The sequence below is a fragment of the Pogoniulus pusillus genome, chromosome 10 (genome assembly GCF_015220805.1).
Source record: "Pogoniulus pusillus isolate bPogPus1 chromosome 10, bPogPus1.pri, whole genome shotgun sequence".
NCBI classification, from domain to species: domain Eukaryota; kingdom Metazoa; phylum Chordata; class Aves; order Piciformes; family Lybiidae; genus Pogoniulus; species Pogoniulus pusillus.
Window position 1 is genome coordinate 15465274 of NC_087273.1, and position 14300 is coordinate 15479573.

Here is a 14300-nt window from a genome sequence, read left to right on the forward strand (position 1 = left end):
TGCTGTCTACAACTACCTGAAGGGTGGTTGTGGCCAGGGGGAGGTTGCTCTCTTCTCTCAGGTGGCCAGCACCAGAACAAGAGGACACAGCCTCAGGCTGCGCCAGGGGAAATTTCGGCTCGAGGTGAGGAGAAAGTTCTTCACTGAGAGAGTCATTGGACACTGGAATGGGCTGCCTGGGGGGGTGGTGGAGGCATCGTCCCTGGGGCAGTTCAAGGCAAGGTTGGACGTGGCACTTGGTGCCATGGTCTAGCCTTGGGCACTGTGGTAAAGGGTTGGACTTGATGATCTGTGAGGTCTCTTCCAACCTTGGTGATACTGTAATAGTTTTCTGAGCAAGAGAGAGATCACAGGATGTATAAATAAAGTTGGCATTTTGCCCTTTTGGAAAAAGGCCATAACATTAACAAGATTAAACTTCTAATAAACATTAAAGGTATGTTTGGAGTCAGTGCAGACAAGACAATGTGTCACACCTTTAGGCCTTGTCCACAAACAAAACCTGCACCTGCTTAATTGAACTCACACTTAAATAAATCAATTCAGTTACAATCCTGAAGCCCACATATACATACTCTTAAATTGTTTAACAAAAGGCTTATATTGATTTACCTTAAGTAGATTTCTTACTGACTTATGCTCAATCACAAGAAACTTGCTGCAGACCAGTTTGAAAGTGTTCACATAGCTGTGTACCATTAATTAAATGAGCCTGAAAAACAATTTCAGGGAGAACAATGCAAGTTTTGTGTTTAGACTTGCTGAAAACAATTGCCCTGTTTTATGTGCATTTATTTTCTTTGGACTTTAAACATTCTTGGGCATTTAATGATTTCTTTTCATTGCTGCAGTTTGAAAGTACTTTTTGTCTTACCTTCTGTACCTGAATACTTTTGAATGTTTAACCTTTTTGCTACTAATCTGTAGTTGTTTTCTTGTGTACAAGTCATATAATCAATCATTTGCATTGTCTGTAAAAAAACCAAATCTCCAACAACCTAAAAGTTTCTTAGAGGTCAGTATCATGAAGTGAGCACAATCCTAAATCTCTGTTACATGATAGTTTGACTATAAATTACATTAAGTGTTTGTTACAACAAGAACAAACTTATAGAATCAACCAGGTTGGAAGAGACCTCCAAGATCATCCAGTCCAACCTAGCACCCAGCCCTAGCCAGTCAACTAGACCATAGCACTAAGTGCCTCATCCAGTCTTTTCTTGAACACCTCCAGGGATGGCGACTCCACCACCTCCCTGAGCAGCCTATTCCATGGGAGCTAATGAACAATTCTGTATGTGTACACAGCCCAGCACTGCTCAGCACTAGTGCAAGACACCAGCCCAGATCCCAGGGACACACATAACCCCTGTAACTTCTTCCTCGTTTGTTCATTATTGTTAAAAGTTGTACTATCTTTCAGGCTACCCACAGGAATGAGTGCTTCTGAGTACCTCCTGGCTTAGTTTTACACCTTGGTAAGTAGTTACTTGGAATCTTTCTTGATGGGTGTAATTCAGTGCAATGCATCCCTTGATAAATGTCAGAGGCTGGCAGGCAGGGCTGTGCTGCAGGCTGCATCTCCTCCTAAAACCCATTCTTTGCAGCAGTCTGACCTAGAGTTTACTCTCAGTCCTGTGAAGGAGCTGAAACTGAAGGGGGTGCGCTCACAGACGCGAACATGAGGAAATTCTGTATCCTGATCTAGTTGGCGATATCAAATGTCCTGATGTGTCACAAATTTTAGTTTTGAGACTGCTCTTGAAATGTGATTTGTAGGCCGCTTTTGAGAATCAGGTCTGTGTACTGTTACATTTTCTAGGTGGAGGAATGAGAGGAAAGAGTGAGAAACCTGTGAATTTTGCAGGGAGTTTTATGTTTTCAGATTGGGTAGGTCATTCACGTGGGATTCACTGAGATGAGGCAGTGTATAGCAGTGACATTTCAGATAGAGCTCTCTATAAAAGTTCTAGCTTTTGCACCAAACGGGCACCCAGAAAATGAAATGTAAGGAAGGGTATTTCTTTGACTAAAAGGAATGTAATGACAACAATATTTCAAAATCCACTTTCATTTTTAGGCTGGATATAATTACTTGACTGAAGAACTTGCTGAATCAGATTCACAGAAACAGTCAGGTTGGAAAAGCCCCTCGATATCCCCAAGTCCAACTGATATCCCTACTCTACAAGGTGCGCCCTAAACCATGTCTGCAAGCACCACATCCAAATGATATCCAAACATATCCAGGGTTGGTGACTCCACCACCTTCCTGAGCAGCCCATTCCAGTGCCTAACCACTCTTGCTGGGAAAAAAATGTTTCCTAATATCCAGTCTAAACCTACCCTGTCACAGCTTGAGGCCATTCCCTCTTGTTCTATCACTATTTACCTGTGAGAAGAGACCAGCACCAACCTCTCCACAACCTTCTTTCAGGTAGCTGTAGACAGCAATGAGGTTTCTCCTCAGACTACTCTTTTTCAACCTAATCATCACCAGCTCCTTCAGTTGTTCCTCAGCAAATTTATTCTTCCTTGCCCTCATCTGTGCTTGCTTTAGCAATGTAAAAAAAGCCCACAAAACACTTTTAGATTGAAGTGTTAGGATAATCTCCTGGGGTCAGATGTATTTGTGCTATACCTGGGCAGAAGTGTTCTTTTCTCCCTATTATTTCTGATTTGGGCTTTTATTTTGAACACTAACTCCATTATGGATTTAGGAGGAGTCCTTCTGGAGAAAAAAAACCCTTTTGAAGCTGGCACATTTCTATGAGCAATTTTAGTTGACTGAAAATAAATTAACAAATCTCAGTTTGAAAATTGAAGTTTATTTCCTTTTGAATTAATTTGGCTACAAAATTATTGGAAGATAATCTGGGAAGGTTTTTTAATTAGGATTTTGGTGGTTCTTGGTGTAACTTAGTCAATGCTTCTGAATTCTGATATTCAAAGGCAACGTTTCTTGGAGGGTGGTAAAGGCTGTATTATTTGGAGCCATTTCTAGTTTCTCAAAGGACAGAACTCAAAATGATGGGCAGAGCTGCAAAAGTTCAGTCGTGTTTTGAAATCTCTGCTTTGCAAAGCTTGTTCTTGTAGTGAACAAGAGAGCTGAGATTATAAAATTTAGACCCTGAACAAATGTAATGATGATGTGACTTTTTTTTTTTTTTTAATTATCCAGAGGTACAAGAAGCTATAGTAAAAAAAAAAATGCATGAGACATACAGTTCATAGAAAAATTAAAGAAGTTGGTAAAAATCATTATTCTGGGATGTTAAAGTAGCATATGAAATAGCAGGTGGCAAAAGGAGCAGCAGCAATGATCAATTCACTTTGCTGCTCAAGAGAACAAAATATGAAAGAGACGGCAGGGCCGCTGAAAGGATGAAACTTTGACATAAGAGAGGACCACAATGAATTCTTCACCCTAATGATTATGAACTGTAGAGGTGGTAATATTCCAGGAACAAAGAGGGATTTTGCTCACATTTTTTCCATTTTGTTCCTAGCACATGAAACATTAAAAGTCTTTATCACTGTATGAGAGCAGATGATAATAAGGCAATTAGAACGATCAAAAGCTGACAACGAATCAGGCTCAGAAGAATCATATATTAGGATTCAAAAATTATAGAGCAATAGAAGAAAGGAAGGTCCTCTGCCAGGAGGACTAATAAATGTCGTTAGGAATAGGGGAGAGAAAAATGTTTTTGTAGAGTAGTGGGAACTAAGGGAATGCACTAATTTGCTTGGGAAGATATAGGAAATACTGGCAAAAGCACAGGATGTTCAGACACAAACCATGTGATTCACTGTGAATTCTCCTGGCATCTATTCACAAAGAGGACACTGAGACTGATATATGTAATTCATTGGAATATTACTAAATTAGTAGGTAACAGTGAAACAGGTACAAAGCAACATTTATTGAGGGTTTAGGAAAACATCTGATACTTGGATTTACAAAATTATGAAACACTTTATATCAGCTGAACCTGTTGAAAATAGAATGCAGAGCAGTGTGGGCTGAGCAAGCATCTAGTAATAAAGAACAGCAGGAACAGAAAAAGCTAACTGCTTGTGCTCTTTACAGTTACATTCATGGGATTACCAGTGGCAATGTTTACTGGTTTGTGAGAGAAATGATAAAGCATTGGTGGTAATATCTCAGATTTTGAAAGAGCACAGTTGCCTTGTGGGAGAATTAAAAATTGCTCTCTGATTGTGTGCTAGCAATACATACATTTGCTGACACTTCCTGTGTATCTTGCAGCACCTCCTGAACCTCTAAGAAACTATTGATCACAGTGAATGGGAGGAGTGGCAAAGGAAGTATCTGCTGGAATCTAGAGCAGTTAGAAATAACAATATAAACAGGCACAGCGAAACAGGTATAAATTGAATTGCCTTGCTTATTCCATCTCTCTCCTTTTATATACCACTGCCTCAAGATGAATCATGTGCTCCTGGTACAGTCTTATTACTTCATTAAAGAATTTCCAGTTTGTCAAGATCTGTACAGAATGGCATCACATCCAAAAAGTATGATCTTCTTCTTGGAGAGAAGTGAAGGTAACATTACTGTGATTAATTTTTAGTGCTGGGTAGTACTTGGAGATGCATCATGAATACATTTATTATTGTAGTGGAATGAACCATGCTGTGCAAAGCCCTTCTTGAAGAATGGTGTTACATGTAGGGTATAGTACAGTACATTACAGCTCTGCTGCTACACTTAGGACTCAGTTGACACTTCCATTATCCTCTCCTGATTTATTGCTACTGTTCATATTATAGAAGCATCTAGAAGTCCCAGCTGAGATTGTGCCTGCATTGCTCTGCAGAGCTTTTACTCTGAGTGGCTATGATACAGAAAGTGGGAGGGGAAACAAGAAGACAAAGAGACTTTCCCATGACTGAGCACCAATTCAGTTAGGAGGTGAGAGATGAGAGGGGTCTGGTCTAAAAGCAGGAACCTGAACTTAAAGGAATTTGCTTTAGCTCTTAGTGGGCTTGTTAGCCCATCTCTGGTAATACAATCTCGCGAGTTTCAACTGAGGACTACTCTGACAGCAGACAATAAGTTTGCACCTACCTATTTTTATTACTAATGGGCATGCTTTCACTGACAGTACCCAGTTTAGAACCTGTATTTCCCACTTCTCACTCCAACCAACTCATCACTACATTAGACACCCCATTTGGATGGATTGCTATCTCAGGTATTGTTTCCAATTTATTCTAACCAGATTCTTGCAAAAAAAAAAAAAAAAAAATCCAGAAAACCCACCCCCCTGATCTTTTTGCTTGAAAATATTTTAAGTAGTTTGGGTGGTTATTTCCAAAGAAACAAATACTGCTCACCTAGTCTGTTTATAGCAGTCACTGTTTACAATGAGATTGGATTTCTGTTGGGAAAAGTGCTAAACAGCACACAGCCCAGTAAAAGAGGAGGATTTTGCAAATCCAGCACTGCATTGTTTTCTTTGACTGTTTGCAAACAGTTTGCAAACAGTTAGTGAATGCTTTGTAGTTTAGCTTTTATACTAATTAAAGGTGTATTTATAAGTACCTATTATAATCTATATGCCTAGAGAAAGCCTTATATAAATTATTAATGCATAAAAGTGCTCTATAGTCTTTTCAGAGATGCAAGGGATCATCAGTCTAGAGCTTACAACAAATGTGAGTATTGATTTGCTAGTATGAAGTAATTTGTGTGATCTAAATATGGAGCATCAAATGTGTGCAAATTGATTCCAGTTAATCATTTTTGACTGTCCTCCTAAATCTTGGTGAGTGAAAGCCCTGCCTTTCCCCACTTGGGTTTCTTGGTGGCTTTCAAAGGATTGATTTTTCCTTTAAATCTCTGGGCCTCAGTCCAATGTACCACTTGTTGGCCTGCTTAGATTTAATCACATGAACACATATAACAGAAAACTCCCCCTATATGCTTAGCTTCAAATGCTGCATGAAGGTCTAAGCTTTCATCTTACTTGCCTTTCATTTGATAGTAATTGTTGGATGAAAGTATTATCAGCTTCATGTTAGGTGATACTCTTAACAAAACAGAGGAAAATGGAACTGAATTCATTGCTTCCATTACACAGCATGCATCTACTATACTGTTAATTAAAGATTTAACAGGATTAATTAGTCTGAACTCATAAAATTGTTGTTAAATAGTTTTGATGGCAAATGCATCATTAATGTCTCATTAATTTTAAATTTATCAACCTGAAAACATGAGTATGGACATTCTAAAGGAGTGATAACAGCTAATACATGCCTCTAATTTCTAAAAGATGCATTAAGTATCTTTACCAAGCTATTTTAATGCAGTATTCCTGTCTGAAACACGTGTGGGTAATACAGCAGGAAAAGGCAGGCTTGTAGACAAAACAGATTCAGGCATTACTGAAATGAGTGTTAGAAGTCATTATTAGCTGCTGTACTCTGGTACCCTGGTCATAATACAAATTGACTTTATAAATTATAGTTTGCCTATCTAAAGACTTCACTATGACTGAATTTGAGTAATAGAGCACTGACTTACTACCACTTTCAGTCTGCTTTTTTGTGTTCTGTTGGCTTTAAAATGAGTCAGTCATCTTTGGGTTATCTGGATTTCAATAGAGAGGTGGTTCTGCCCCTTGACTCTGCTCCTGTGAAACCTCACCTTGAATACTGCAGTTCAGTTCTGGTGTCCCCAGCATAAGAAGAACATGTAAGTGTTGGAGCAAGTCCAGAGGAGGGCCACAAAGATGATCTGAGGGCTGCTATGACAACAGCCTGAGGGAGCTGGGGTTGGTCAACCTACAAAAGAGAAGACTCTGGAGGAATCTTTCAGCTGCCTTCCAGTAGCTGAAGGGATCCTATAGGCATTCTGGAGAGGGACTTTTCATAAGGCTGTCTAGCAACAGGACAAGAGGCAATAGTTTTAAGCTGAGGGAGGGCAGGTTTAGACTGGATCTTAGGAAGAAGTTCTTCAGTATGAAGGTAGTGGGATTTTGATCAGGTGTGGGTCAGGTTCAGGGTTACTGCCCCAGGAGTGTTAACCCTATACATCAGGTTACCCAGGAGGTTGTGGATGCCTCCTCCCTCGGATGAGTTCTTGAGCAGCCAAGTCTAGCTGAGAGGCATCTCTGCCCATGGCAGAGAGGTTGGAGTAGATGATGTCTAAGTCCCTTCTACCCTAAGCCATTGTATGATCGAGCAGCAAGTCCAGCTTTTATTTCTCTGCTATGATCAGATGAACCATAATGCCACAAAATGTTTCAAAATACACACAAACACATCTAATAGAAAGACTTCTGCAGCTGCATAGCCATACAATTACATCAGCTCTGGGTTTTTTTCAGTGCATATTTGTGTGAAGATAAATGTGTTCATTGGAGTGTTTATGGAAAGTGACTGAAATAAGTCACAAATGCATCATGATGCATCTATAACTGGATGCATATCTGCAAATACTTAGTGGTGTTAGTGCCATTTCATTTGTGATCCTATATTAAGAAATGGTTTCTATGTCCCCTTTATTGCCACAAAGAACGTGAAAATAGAGTGTTTCTATAAATCGTATTTTTCCCTCAAGTCTAGAGAAACCACTAAAACTGTGATATCTTAGAGCTTTCTGCAAAGGTATCATGGAAATCAATCTCTTTTTGGTGATTCACAGCAATAAGACAAGGAGCAGCAGCTACAGACTGGAACACAGAAGGTTTCACCTCAACATGAGGAGAAACTTTTTACAGTGAGGGTGACAGCACTGGAACAGGCTGCCCAGAGAGTCCCCTTCCCTGGAGACTTTCAGAACCCACTTGGATGTATTCCTGTGTGAACTACCCTGGTTGATCCTGCTTGGCAGGGGCCTTGTACTTGATGATCTCTGGAGATGCCTTCCAATCTCTAGTGTTCTGTAAAAAAGTTAGTAATTAATAGGAGCCTATATTCAGTGAAATCATAATCCTTTCTAGTTGTAACACCATTAGATGATGATTCAGTACACGAATGAATGCAAGCAAGTTAAGACACACCAGAGAAGCACCGTGCATTAGCATCTGTCATCTCCTGCCTCTCAGGAGAGGACTATCTGAAAACTACTGCAGAGGTTAACACATTCACAAGAGTGGTTCTGATTTTCAAACTGAGCAGCTCTAATAGAAACACAAACTCTGAAAGGATGTTATTTAATTAGCACGTGGAAGGGGACAGAAATTAATGTGTGGTTTTAATAATTAATTGGTGCTACATAATAACTTTCATATTAAATGTGCATTAATTATACTTGTTGCAGAGCAGTTCTTTTCTCACATTGCAATGTGTATCCAGTATTGTGAGAAAAGGTTTTGTCCTTTCTGAAGACTTAAGATCAGGGTATGAAAACAGTTTACTCTGTCTATAATACAGCAGGGCAAAGTATCAAATTCAGTTTGTTAGCTGATTCTCTCTAAAGGTCTGTGTGCTTCCACCAGATCCTAAACATAGACTGATTCCAGTCTCGTCTAATGCCCTGGAAAGTTCCCTGTGTTCTGTAGACTCAAGTAGTGTCCTAAAAAATCAGGTACCTTTTTAAAAGCTATACCAGTACAGCACAAAAAAAGGCTCCAGGATGATACAGCAGCCTTCCAGTACCCCAAGGGGACCTACAAGAAAGCTGAGGAAGAATTTTTGACAAGAGCTTGTAGTGTCAGGGTGAGAGGGAATGGACTGAAGCTTGAGGAGGGTAGATCTAGACTAGATATTACAAAGAAATTCTTTACAGTAAGGATGGTGAGACACTGGAACAAGTTACCCAGGGAAGGTGTGGATGCTCCCTTCTTGAAGATGTTCAAGGCTAGGCTGGATGAGGCCTTGAGCAACCTGGCAAGGAAACAGAGTCATAGCTTTCCTCCATGGAGAAGGTGCTTGGTAAAGCCTTCTGCTGGATCTATGGACTCCTGTACCATCGATTGCAAATACTATCCTGCCGTATGCAGCTTCAAGAGAGATGTTGAGGTGCTGGAACGTGTCCAGAGAAGGGCGACAAAGCTGGTGAGGGGCCTGGAACACAAATCCTATGAGGAGAGGCTGAGGGAGCTGGGGTTGTTTAGCCTGGAGAAGAGGAGGCTCAGGGGTGACCTCATTGCTCTCTACAACTACCTGAAGGGAGGTTGTAGCCAGGTGGGGGTTGGTCTCTTCTCCCAGGCAACCAGCAATAGAAGGGGACACAGTCTCAAGTTGTGCCAGGGGAAGTATAGGCTGGATGTTAGGAGGAAGTTCTTGCCAGAGAAAGTGACTTGCCATTGGAATGGGCTGCCCAGGGAGGTGGTGGAGGCACCGTCCCTGGAGGTCTTCAAGAAAAGACTGGACGAGGCACTCGGTGCCATGGTCTAGTTGACTGGATAGGGCTGGGTGCTAGGTTGGACTGGATGACCTTGGAGGTCTCTTCCAACCTGGTTGATTCTATGATTCTATGATTCATAGAGCAGCTTGGAAATGGGATGGCTCACTTGATGTTAAATCTGACACTAACTCAGAAACAAATGACTGTTCTGTGTCTAAAGGCAACACTCTTCAGCAATGCTTACCCAGATAAGAGGCAAATAAACTTTGTCACATATAAACTTAGTTGTAAATCTTGAAACAAAAGATTTGACCATGTCCAATAGTTAGGATTTATTAAACTCAAATCTGTTCTTTCTAGCAGCTGAGCATTAGATGGATCTCCGAGGGTCGCTTATGTTCAGCAGCCATGCTTCATACATGGCTGTGTAGAAACCACTGGTGAAAACCAGGAACAAATAGTTTTAAGTATCATCAATGTATAAAATCCTTCTATGTGGACAAGTAATATTAATTTAACTTTGTCTCACTTCAAAGGTGGTACTCAGCTCAACAATATCCTGTCTATCTGAGCTGCAAAGTTTCAGTTAGAATTTTCCTTTCTGTGTCTCAACTTCTGTTCTCTTTGATTGGAAGAACTGTGGGATGAAGACTGTCTTTATTTCAAGCATGCTCCATACTAGTCAGTTATTCACGAAGATGATGTTACTATGTAGAGCATATTGCTTTGCATTATTATTGCCAGCATCTGGAAAACAAGAAGAACATTTTACTGATCTCTTTAATTCATTGGCGCTTTTGCAACTCCCTGTGCACAGCAGGGAAAAAAAAGAAAGTGTTTTCCCTTAAAATGTGACGGTTTAAGCTTAACCACCTTTACTTAAAGACAATACTTTAACAAAACTATTATTATGCCTAGGATTGAGCTGCTCTTCTTTTGAAATGAGACTGCGTATCAGGAATATTTTCCAACTCTTGAATGTGTTTATATTTCCTAACCATCTTGGAGATCAAAACCCAAAAAATTCTGTTTGTAAAGCATTCGGGGTACAGAACTGCACTTTCAAACTGATAATTGAAGTTGAAAGCACACTCTTCTTTCTGCTTTTCATTTCCTTGGTAAGTCTTGTTAAGAATACAAACATGCAAAATAGAAAGAATATCTGGGAGAAAATGAGGGACAGTGTTCTGCACCAAATCTACACTAGTTGCTAACATATTAGTCTGTTTAATCAGCTGAAGTCAAAATAACCAGGAAACATTAAAATTAAATCCCTCAAGACATATTGGCTCCTGAGTAAGATGTACTACTGCAATCCTTGTATTCACAGGACCAAGCTGCTGGTGAGATAGTTGCCTTGGAGGTGGGCAGGAGGATCTGTAAAGCCTACCTGCCTAACGCCAACTTGAATCTCCAAGTAAACTGATAGATGCTGTGTAACAATTTTCATTTCTCTTCTTACTTTTGCTAGCTATGCTACTTCTTCCAGGAAGCTTTGCCCTAAAATGACCTATGCTTGTCAGTAGGTATTTATAAGGGAGAACTTTAAACTGTTAGTTAGCAGAAACCACCTATATATGCAGGTATTATAGATACTTCTCCAAATTTTGTCTTAGAATACCAGTAATACAGTTTGTGACCAGAAAAAGACAGTCAGTAGGCTGACTCTGAGTCATCAGTGTGCCCAGGTAGCCAAGAAGACCAGTAGCATCTTAGTAGATTGTATTAGAAACACTCAGCCAGGAGGAGCAGGGAGGTGATCCATATCCCTGTACTCAGCACTGGTGAGGCCACACCTGGAGTGCAGTTCAATTGTGGGCTCCTCAGTGCAGGAAGGACATTGAGGTGCTAAGCTGTGTCCAGAGAAGGGCAAAGAGGCTGGTGAAGGGCCTAGAATGCATAACTAACAAGTAGCATCTGAGGGAGCTGGGATCGTTCAGTCTGAAAAAGAGGAAACTGTCTACAACTACCTGAAAGGAGATTGGAGTGAGGAGGGGAACAGCCTCTTCTCCTTGTTGTCAAGCGACAGGACTAGAGGAAATGGTTACAAACTGTGCCAGAGAGGTTCAGACTGGATATTAGGAAATATTTCTTCACTGAAAAGGCTCTCAGGCATTGAAATGGTCTGCCCAGGGCAGTAGTGCAATCACCATCCCTGGGGGTGTTCACATGGCTTGTGGACCTGGCACTTGGTACATGGCTTTCAGTGTTGGGTTGAGGGTTATATTGGATCATCTTGGAGCTCTCTTTCAACCAGATATATTCTGTTATTCTGTGAAGAGCTTTGCCGGTTAGTCAGTGTCGTGGAGGGTCTGTGGCCCGAAAAGAGGCTTGTTTATGCTTTGCCTTTCCTAGACATGTCTTTCTGCCAGGACCCCTGGTTGTAAACAGGTTGTGTAAGCCACACACACCCAGCTCGTGTGTCCCTGGGGTAAATCCATGTGATCCCCATATTTGGGAAAGTCCAGGCAAGAGCTTCTGCCTATTATGGTAAGGTTTGGCTGACTGCCAACCTGATTGGTCACTCTAGTGGCCAAAAGAGGCCATTAATCTCAGCCCACAGTCAATAAATAGAGGTGCACAGGTAAACAACGTGCTCTGACCCTACCCGCAGCTCAGCTCAGCTCTGACTCACCTGCACAGCTCAGACACAGCTCTAACCCTCACTTGCAGCCCCTGCGCTCGGATGCCATTGCATAGGTCTGATGCTCAGAGGCTCAGACCTCATGCTTTGACTCATTCGCAGCTCACCTGCCTGCGTACCTTAGATGCAGAGCTCATTTAAGCCTGCGCATATATATATAAGGAGCCTATAGCCTTCTAAGCCAGCTGTGCACATCTGCACACTATTGCTACCAGGACTAGATCCTGCATTGCCTTTATCTACGGAGCTCAGACTCCCAGCAGCCGCGCACACTTTGCATGCTGCTGCCTACCATTGCCTGGTAAAAGCCACTGCTGCTGAGATAACCAGGAAGCAAACTCTGAATTGTCTGCACACACACAGATGGCCTGAAGCCATGAACAACCATTCTCCTCCTCCCGAAACCCTGCCAGCTGATAATCCCTGGACACAGCATCCAGAAGAAGACAGCAGCACCAAAGGCAGAGATCGTCCCTCAACAGGAGAACAAAGGTTAGAGAAAGCCTATTTCCTCAGAAACTGGGAAGATTTATCCTCTCCCCTCAAGCCGGGAAGATTCCAGCCTCAGAGTCCACAGGCAGAGACCCTGGAGAATTGGACACTAGGCACAGGCTGTGATGCAGCCTGGGAGAGTGATTAATAACTGATAAGAATTGTGAGTAAAAGCTTTAATACCTCTGTAATATAAGTCACCTCTGCTGTAGAGCAGAAAGAGTTTCAGCCTGCTCTGCTGGGCAAATAGCATAAAGAATCCAAACGGCAGTAAGCCACGGGGAAAACTCCTCTCTCTGTTTATAGTTTGAATGTTTGCTAGTTAAATAACAAATCCCTGTACATATTTTATCCCAATTGTTTTCATAACTATGTACCAAACTGAATATTAATACACAGTGGTTGGGGGTGGCGAGAGTTCAGAATATTGGATTTAATAAATTATATTTTTATATAAAATTTATATCACCCCAATTAATTTCTCTCCTCTGCCAAATAGGCGTAGGTACTGAGAAATCCCCCTCTGCAACTGTCAGCATACTTGGTCATAGTAGTTGGTGATGCTGTTTGCTATTGTAGCAGGGACAAGGTTATTAGTAGTATCACAGTATTATTAGGATTGGAAGAGTCCTCACAGATCATCAAGTCCAACCCTTTACTACAGAGCTCAAGGCTAGACCATGGTACCAAGTGCCACGTCCAATCTTGCCTTGAACAGCCATATTGGGAAAAACTACAGCTAAAGCCTAGTAATGTAGCGTTCTTATTAGCCTGGGTGTTTCTCTGTGTGTGTTGCCTACTGTCATTTGGGAGGTTGTCTTTATTTTGCTGAGTTAAGTTGCCATGTTGTCATTTGCACATTCTGTCATTCCTCAGCAGGAAGCTGGCCAGTACTTCACTCACACTGTGTCAGAGAGCGACACTGGGGCTCTGAAAGGCTGCATCTCTACTTGAGAGCCAGAGATTGTTTATTAGCCTGAATAACGTCATACCTGCTGTATGTAAATGAGGCTTGCTCATTAAGTGAATTCTGTGTTCACTGCAAACAGTAGAAGGCTTGGGTCTGCATTGCAGTGCATCAAGATTTTGCTTAGTCTTTCTTGCTATTAGAACAGTGTTATTATGTACCAACAAGTCCCAACATTTACAGCATCTCAAGTTCTGACCTTTGTCTCTGCTTTTCCAGTGCTAAAAGCAGTAACTTGCAAAACAGAATGCATTGTAGGATGGGTCCTTCACAAACTATAATAGAGAGAAGTGATATGTGTTGATTTAATTAAAAAGTGTTTATTTGTCAAAACTATCTTCATGATTTTTCCACAGATTTTATTACTTACTCCTCCACTGATTCTCATATTCACTGTAGTTTCTTTTGAAAATACCCTATTTTTCCTATCAGGGATGCAGCTGAACATTGTAGGTTTGAAGGTTCAGGTCAAGCACTGTTGGATGTGGATTTTTTTTCGTGTAAAGAGAAAGGATACCAAGAGAATCAGTGTGAGGGAGAGGAAATAGAAAAGAACAGAGGAAAAGAAAACAGTGCTGTGAAACTAAACTTGGTAAGAAATTCAATAGTTTTGATTCACAGCAGCAATTCAAAATGCTTTTGGATTAAGAACTGCTTAAACACTTGTTGTGCTATAGAACATCAAGCTTTTGCACTTCTGCCCGGATGTTTTTGCTGGACAAAGCTTTTACTAACATAGAGAAAACTTACAACTGACTTTGGCCAAATGTGGTGGTGGTTTGGCCAGCTAAGGGTGAAATCCAGCAGGGCAGCTACAGAAAGTGTAGATTAGTCTTCTTAAAATTTGTTTCTGGTCCTCTGTTTCTACTTAA

At 41.1% G+C, this 14300-nt stretch overlaps 1 long non-coding RNA gene across 2 annotated transcripts in view; it reads left to right on the forward strand.

Moving 5' to 3' along the window:
• The window catches only part of LOC135178999 (uncharacterized), a 144712-nt gene extending 132260 nt beyond the window's left edge, over positions 1-12452 (forward strand). Inside the window, exons 4-5 of one of the 2 annotated variants that reach the window (XR_010303834.1) lie at positions 1424-1478; positions 12333-12452. This is a non-coding gene — a long non-coding RNA (uncharacterized LOC135178999). Of the gene's footprint in view, positions 1-1423; positions 1479-4451; positions 4535-12332 lie in introns of those variants that run through there. The other variant, XR_010303833.1, reaches the window with a different exon arrangement.
• The last annotated feature ends 1848 nt before the right edge of the window (positions 12453-14300 follow it).